The 8,880-nt window shown below is 38.3% G+C and overlaps 1 long non-coding RNA gene across 1 annotated transcript; it reads left to right on the forward strand.

Moving 5' to 3' along the window:
* Positions 1-2,315: 2,315 nt before the first annotated feature.
* Positions 2,316-4,816, forward strand: LOC145167156 (uncharacterized). Its single transcript, XR_013740966.1, has 3 exons — positions 2,316-2,882; positions 3,943-4,031; positions 4,652-4,816. It is a non-coding gene; the product is annotated as an uncharacterized LOC145167156 (long non-coding RNA).
* The last annotated feature ends 4,064 nt before the right edge of the window (positions 4,817-8,880 follow it).

Raw genomic sequence — 8,880 nt, forward strand, 5'->3', positions numbered from 1 at the left:
TCACATTTCCATCCATTTCGGTCTTCTTCTTGAATATCCATTTGCACCCAAATGTCTTTCGACCAGGTTCTTGATCAACCAAGTTCCAAACTTGGTTGTCATATATGGACTTGATCTTGCTATCCATTGCCTTTTTCCACTTAGCAGCCTCAGGTCCTGCCATTGCTTCCTTGTAATTAGCTAGTTCTTCCAAATTTACCAGTGTATGATCACTCATAAACGTATCACCATATGCAGTTATATGGAAACCATAAAACTGAGGTGGCATGCTAAATTTACTGGAACGAAGAAGAGGTAATGAATTGTCAACTAGCTCAACTTGAATTTCTTCCTCTCATTGAACGCTAGTGTCTTTAAAGGTTCCTTTATTGGTTGACTCTTGAATCTCTTCAAGATCAATTGTGTTGCAACTGTCCTCTTTGCATATAAGCTCTCTTCTAACATCCGGGTGTCGAGGTATTTTCGATTTTAATCCTATGTATGAATAAATATTGCATTTTTGTCCTTGAGTACAAGAAAGAGTGCAAAATGGAGCATAGTGGCATTTTTGGTGATTTAGGACAAAAGGGAAGTACGTTGGGCCTATGTTGTGTACGCTGAGCGACCTAGGGCGGACTCTATTACGCTGGGCGTACACCGCGTACGTGGAGAAATATCAAACCCTAGTTTTTAGGGGTTAGTCCATATATAGAGCTTAAGAGCCCAGTGCCCTAAGTGTGACACCTCAAATGGTTCACACAACATCAAGAACACTTAGAATAACTTGAGAGAAGAAGTTTCTTTGCTCCAAATCGGCTATGCCCTCATATGAACCTTAGGGCCGATTTCTTGAACCAAAGACACCTTTATATACTATGGAGGATTAGGGTTACATCCATGTAAACCCTAATACCCATGACCCTTCATTTACATAGGATCCATGGGTTAAAAGCTCCATGGACTATCCATGGACTTCCATACACTCTTAGTCCATCCTAAATAAACCTTGGCCCATTCGATATATATAAGAGTCCATATTTAATTAGTCTCTTTTGATCACTAAATTAATTCCAAATTAATTCTTGATCAATACTAATTAAATAATGTGATTTCATATTAATATATTAGAACTTATAATATATTAATATAAATCAATAATAACCTCTTCTCACAAAAAGTCTACCCAAATGTTCCGATGCCATGCAACCCAAATGGATCATGCCAAATCGGGTCAAGTACATACCAATTATAGTTATGGACTTAGACACTAATCCAACAGTCTCCCACTTGGATAAGTCTAAAACTATTATTGCGTATGACTTCAAAACCTGATTGGCAATCGTAGCTCTTGAAAGCCGCAGTCAAACTCTGAACAAATCAATGACGCGTCCATTAGATGAGTGATCATATATTCCTCCATTCTAGATATCATATGGACTGAGACATGGATTATAATCATTCTCTCTGTCTATTTGTTGTTTCCCAATTTCCGATTTATGACGACGACTAATTGAACAAATCAAATCAGTCCAGGCTTGGCCAAGCACTTCGGGGTGTCATCACTAAATCATCGAGGGGCCCACGGATATCGCTTTTATCCCTTCAAGGGTAAAAGGAATGGATAAACTTCGACTCATATGCTTGTTCTATTACTTGTTGAATCATACACAAAGGCACGTTTTATAACATTGAGTTACAAATGCTTTTTCGTACAATCAATGTATAACCAACTCATAGTTAACAACTCATATCTCTAGGTTTGAAGAATATAAGATATTATCGTCTCATGATTCACTCGTGATAAAATCCATGATGTAATACCCCGTTTATTTGTTAGATAAATAAATAAATTAATGAGCGAATGGTAGCCCTAAAATAAACAATTATATATGCAGGGTGTTGGTTTCGAGGAGTTAGTTGGCATAATTTAGAAGTTGAGGGTTAAAGTGTAAAATCCAGACTTAATTGGTAAGCAATATTGTAGACAGGGGCTGCTTGGTAACAATTAGGACTCAATATGAAAGGAATTATGGAACCAAGGGAAAAAATGTAAATTCTGGATTTATATTGTAAAGAATTATGGAGTTTGGGGTTAAAAAGGTAAACCCTGGATTAGTTTTGCAAAGATTCTCAAGGAGGAGGGCTATTTTAGTAAATTTGGACTTAATTTGTAAAGGAATTGAAAGGGCAGGGTTTAAATGGTAACTTATAGACTTCTTTTGAACGGATTTCATGGAGGAGGGGCCGAAATGGTCGTTATGGCAAAGATTTGGTGGGGGACGGGGTATATAGCTTCGTTACCAGTCAAGCCCTAACCCTAAGCCCCTTATGTTGCAGCCGCCACCCCCTCTCCATCTTCAACCTCCGACCGCCACCTTCTAGCCAACGTGAAGCCGCCGTTGCCACCTAACCGCCGAAGAAGACGAAGGCCGCTGCTCCGACGACCTCTTGAGACTCCGACGACGGACGAGATCGATACCGCGGCTGCTGTTGCTGTTCTAAGTCACCATTCTTCTTCTACTACTTCTTCTGTCACATTCTCAGCCGCGTAAGGCAGTTGTCGGCGTTGTTCCGGTCGCCTTTTTCCTCCCGTTTCTTCTCCGCAACAAGTAACCGACATCTGCCGCCTGCCGCCTCATGGGTTGATGACCTTGTGGTGTCCCTGCTATCACCGGAAAATGGTGGCAATGTTCAATACTTGCGACGTGGATGTGCTTGTGTGCTGCTGCTTGACGGAGAACCAAAGGAAATCGTCGCCACCACCGTGAGGTGGTGGCTGTCATCCCAAAACTTTTGTCGTCGCCACCATGGGCCACCGGGAGGGTGGCTGGGGTACGAGAACAACCACTACCACCACCGTGAGGTGGTGGCTACCACCACGTGCCACTGCCGGCCACCACTAGGTCATTATCTATATGTGTTGTATTAGTGTGTGTGTGTGTATGATTATGGGAGTTAGCATTGTAAAATGTAACTAGAAAGAAGAATAATGAAAAGAAATTGAAAACCACCACCTTAGGGTGGTGGTTGCCGCCTCCTGCCGCCACCGGCCGCCGTGTCGGGTGGCGGTGTGTTTACCTCGTTGAGTTTGATTCGTTAGGGGTGCTTGAAACCCTAATGGGCCTTATACACCCTAATGGGCTCAATGAAGCCTAATGGGCTTAGTGAAAACCCTAATGGGTCTAATGGACCCTAAGTGACCCAATAAAACCCTAATGGGCTTAATGATATTCTAGTAGGCCTAATAGGCCCAATAAAGCCCTAATTGACCTAAAAGCCCAGCAAATTGATAAATGGGCTAATATTTGGATTGGAAACCCTAATTAGGGTTTGGAAAACCTTAATGCAATGAAACCCTAATTTGGGGAATTAGCCGGATACGCGGGAATTATTGAATAGCTTGAGATATTAAATAATAATCATTGGTAAAGATTAATCTAAGCGATATTAGACTTAATGGATTAAGTCCTTAGAGGATTAAGTCCTTAATGGGTTAAGTAATGGGTTAAGTAGGAAACTTAACCCTAATCACCATTTTATGAGAAACCCTAATTTCACTTGGGTTTATTGTTGGGCCTCTCTATTGGGCCTTGATGATTGGGTCATTAACGAGCCATCCAAAGTCAAGCAATTGGACTAGAATAATTTTAATGGGCTTAGGGTAAGGCCCATATAAGGGGTTTGGGCCTAATTTGGAAAATTGGGCCATAGATAGGCCATAGTTTGGGCCTTAATGATTATATGATGTTGGGCCTTAGAATAAGACCATGTATAGGCCTGGGCCCAATTTAGAAAACTGGGCCATGTGTTGGGCTTTGATTCCTAATTGACTTTGGGCCTATGGATTGGGCCTTGGGCTTGAATAAGCCAAGCTAGGGGTAATGTAGTAATTACCCAAAGAATGTACTTATGGTTATGTAGTGGGACCTAATTATTAATTGGGTGATGTTTTGATATTGACAGATCGGGGATTTGTCATTCAGCAGTGTGGGGTTGAGTCTGCGGGACTTCAGCAGTGTGGGGTTGAGTCTACCGGACTTCAACAGTGTGAGGTGAGTTACCTTCCAGTAGCGGTGGGTCTACGGCCACAATGTCGGCCCACCAGTAGGAGTTGTTGTAGATGATTGTCTTTGTGATAATTGTCTATGTTTGCTATGTTTGCTACTACCTGATATGTTTATGTGCTAGCATGATATGTTATATGTGATAGTGGTATTAGGGGAGAATAGTCCCCAAGTTCGGTCGTTAGGACCGACGGGTAGGTCGGGCACCCAGAATTGCCTGATAGTATGTTCATGCTATGATATTATGTGGTAGTAGTAGGAGGTGAAATAGTCCTCGGATGTCGGGTGAAATAGACCGACGGGTAAGTCAATCACCCCAGAATGGCTTGACCTGGGTAGTCAGGCACCCCAGAATTGCCTGGCAGTATATGTGTGTTATATGGTAGTGGTAGGGGGTGAAATAGTCCCCGGTAGTCGGGTGAAATAGACCGACGGGTAAGTCAAGCACCCCAGAATGGCTTGACCTGGGTTCGTCAAGCACCCCAGAATGGCTTGACCTGGGTAGTCAGGCACCCCAGAATTGCCTGACAGTATGTTATTGTATGGTATGTGGTATGATGGGGGAACTCACTAAGCTTTGTGCTTACGGTTTACAGTTTTGGTTTCAGGTACTCGTTTTCAAAGGAAAGGATCCGGCTTGATCGCAGCGCATCACACTATGTTTTCCGCACATGAGATCTTTGGGATTACACTCTGATATGGTTTTATGATAATATGTTTTGATTATTGACACTTTGGTTTTGACATGAGATATTAATATGAATGTTTTTATACTGATGGTTTTATTTAATAACTTAATTAAAACGAAATTTTTGGCCTTGAATTTTGAGATGTTACACATGAAGTGATTCAAATGAGCATGAGTTGAATCCAATACTCGAATCCCTATTCCAGGAGTACTCATGAATGTTGCAGCAACTTTTTCTATGTCTAACACTCTGGACATCTGCAAACCCAATTCATGACAGTCTTTCCTTAATACCTACTTCCAACGTATTATCGACTGTGGATGGTTTGAATAACTTAGTCATCCGGGAAGAATAACCTAGCTATTCTGGAAGTCAAAACATGCAAAGTGAAACACAAGAATAATCGAATCCAATATGGTCTCAGAACTTATGAATATAAATAAAACACCTTTTATTTATCACCATATTGATTACACATTATTCATTGCATAATGTTTCAAATAATCAACTTTATACTTGAATCAAAACAATAGTCATGCCATGCTCCAAGCATGCACACTATGTTTTGCCCAAACAATAGTCATGCCATACACCAAGTGTACATACTATGTTTGTCCAAACTTTAGTTATGCCATACTCCGAGTATGCACAATACGTTTTTCTATGATCTTTACTTTGTGAAATAGATCGATTGAACATATTTCAAATGATTCTCATTTCACAATCCCAAAACCTTATCGTCAATGTGAGAATTCAAATTCCTACCATTTACTGAAATCTGTTGGATTCTAAACTTATATGCACAGATCCTCTTGTAATGATTATGCACAAAGTCACAAAGACTTGTCAACAGTCATTATAGAGTATTCCAATGGAGATCAACTCTTTGGAAACGAAGTCTTATATTCAAAGTACATTGCTTTGAACATCCTTCTTGCATTAAGTTTTCTAATCTTACACAGATTGAACAGCTTCCAACTATGAAACATTTCCATATTCCCATTTTGACTATCACTTCTGAACAAGAGTTGCATCTTTTCAGAATATCAATATGGTCATTCCATATTTTAACACTATACTTCCAACTGTCCCTGAGTAACCAATCTTTGGTAAACCTTAGATTGTCCTCGACAATTGCTTAATCATTTTAGTCATATCCAATTCTAGACTTTTCCCCTCTTAATGCCCTGAGCATTTGGAAAATTTAGAAAGGATGAATATTATAGCACATGCAATCGATCCTATATCCGAAGCATATAGGACACGATTCATTATGTCTCACATAAAGACATGATACTAGACCAGTCTTTCGCTACAATATTTTTAATTTGCCATGTTTTCAAAATTTGACTATGAAGAGGGATGCCAAAATCATAATCGAATTTTGAAAACGCAATATATATAGAATTTCCTTAAGTTGAACCATTCCAACATAAAATTCATATATATATATATATATATATATATATATATATATATATATATATATATATATATATATATATATATATATATATATATATATATGATTGACTAAAGATGATTAAAATCTCAATCTAAGCCTATAGAATTAAAATGAAGTATAATTTTCTCTCCCTTAATTATAGCAAAACAACTTTTCAACCCCTGCAACTTCACGAATTGAAACTTTTGTTTTCTATAATTAACATTGCTATACTAAACAGAATAATCATGCTCCCACTAACATGATAATTATCAGCATACTACTTATGTTCCCACTAGCTTTGACATGTATCCAGAAATCAACTGTACTTCTAGAAATCAATACTTTATTGACTTTCTTACCAAAGTTCAGATTTCTGATACGAGATGCTTTGATAAGACTTTATCAAAATCATACATCTTTCCTTAGATAGCTCACATGTGTGTCTAAACAATTTTAGAACTATGAAAAGGGATGTCGTAATCATAGTCTCAATTGTTTAAACCTTTTCCATTTCTCACAAGTCCATGTTAGTGTGCCGGTTAACCACACACACTCCACTAACGACTTTGAGAATGCAAATATCACAGTTGCTATCTATTTAAAATCTACTTAGTGAAAGCGTTTACTCACCATCATTTTCATGAATCGGAGATAAAACTTATGACAATTAGATTTTATGGTGTATGTGTTCCTATCCATGTGAATTTGTCAAAACCATAATCACAAGACAAGGTTAGTGACAAATCCAACCTCATATGGACCGAACTTGTGCAATCTTAACTTCTTGCCACCTGGCAGCACAAGGGTCTGCCATTGCTTCCAAGTTGTTATGCAACCAATTGAGAACTCTCATAACTCATATGCAAAGCCAACTCTAACTGGAATGGGCACAAAAATGGAATATGTCAACACGAGAGGTTATAAACCTCACGTCGTGTGCTAGTGATAAACTACATGTTTTTATTCTTGATTAGATCTTGAAACTTTCAAGACCTTTAAGACTCCCACTGTCCTCTTGACATATATGTTTCTCTTTGTCAAGAACCATTCCTTGACAAACAAACAAATATTCAAGAGATAGTGCGGATTCTTATCAAGACAAACACTTCACGCAATTGGCCTTAGTTGGTCTTTGTTTTATCCAAACATCACATATTACCAATTTCAAATGTACAAGAGTAGAACACATTTTACTCTTACATTTGACAAGTGTTATAAACCTTTTTTAGGATATGTCACTCAAGTTACAATCTTAGAGTATGACTCTAAGACTTGTTTTGGAACGAAGTATGACTCATCTTCTTGATTTAATCATTTCAACAATTCATGATTTCTCTTCTTAGCTATAAGAATGCACTAAGATGTCCTTAGAGAATCAATTGTGATATGGTTCCATAATCACTAAGATAATCATAAAACAAGATACTCAAGTACTCTCCCATCTTTTCAGATTGAGAAACTTTTATCTTTCTGCCTAATTTGATTCTTCTCATTCGTTCTGCCATACATCGAAACCTTTCCAATGTTTCAGAATTATACTTAAACTTGTAAGTATAACCATATTTACTAAACTTTAGTAAATCATGAAGAATAGTCTTATTGATCTTTTGTGGTGGACTTGACCAGTGCACAAGAATGTGTACTCGATCTCGTAGTCCTTCACTTGACTCACATATACATGTGAACAAGGAATTGGTCTTAGTTTTCCAAAGATGAAAATTCTCATTCATCATACGATACAACTTTCATGATTCCAAGTTTCTATCCAACTGAAACTTGGTTGATGATAATCTTCCCTTATTTGGTAAATTATGACACTACACAAACGACAGAATCAAATCCATTTTCCAATGTTGCTATCAATGGAATCATATAAACAACAATTTTTCACAAATGCCATTGTAAGGATACTTAAAATAAACAAAATTAAAAAATTTTCTTTTATTTTAAAACTTGCGGAAAAACTTATCCTTACAATGCAAATGCATATGAAAAACTATGTTGTTATCTATTCCTAAGCAATCTATCACAACTCTTAAGCAGCAGCTCAAAAATTCTGATCACCGAACCATGCGATCGAAATTCATCTTCGCGATCAGAATCAGCTCACTCTTCTTTAAGCTTCCTCTCCTTTCTTTGATTCTTAAAGCTTCAACATGTGACCCAGTCACATCGTGTAATAAGAATCTCCACAGAGGAACTTAATAGAGTTAGATAGTGGACTCACCTGAAGTAGAGTCAAACTTTTGACTTGACCAACCTTATGATCTTTCAGGTAAATAGGGCAGCTTCGCAACTAATGCCCCTTCCTTTGGCAATATGGACCCTTTGGGAATGGTACATGGGACTATCTCAGACTTAGCCTTTCTCTTTACCATTCGGTCAACCGAGTTGACTATGGCCGATCCCTTTCCATTAGGAAGAGAAAGCTTTTCTGGATTTCCAATGTTACCATTGTCAATATCCATGAAGGTTTGGGAAGTTGATCTTCTAATCAAATGTGCTTTACTAGTCCTCCAAATCACTGCTGATTCAGCAGCACCGAGCAAATAGATAAGATCATTAAGGGTCATGTCATAGTCTGTTTCATAGTAGTCCCAAAGGAACTCACTATGTGACTTAGAAAGTGATTGAACATTCAACTTTCTCAAGACTTTGACACCCAACTCTCCCGGCTTGTCAATGTGTGACTTCATCTCCA

The sequence above is a fragment of the Lactuca virosa genome, chromosome 3 (assembly GCF_052849685.1).
Source record: "Lactuca virosa cultivar CGN04683 chromosome 3, Lactuca_virosa_CGN04683_v6, whole genome shotgun sequence".
In the NCBI taxonomy this organism is placed as follows: Eukaryota; Viridiplantae; Streptophyta; class Magnoliopsida; order Asterales; family Asteraceae; genus Lactuca; species Lactuca virosa.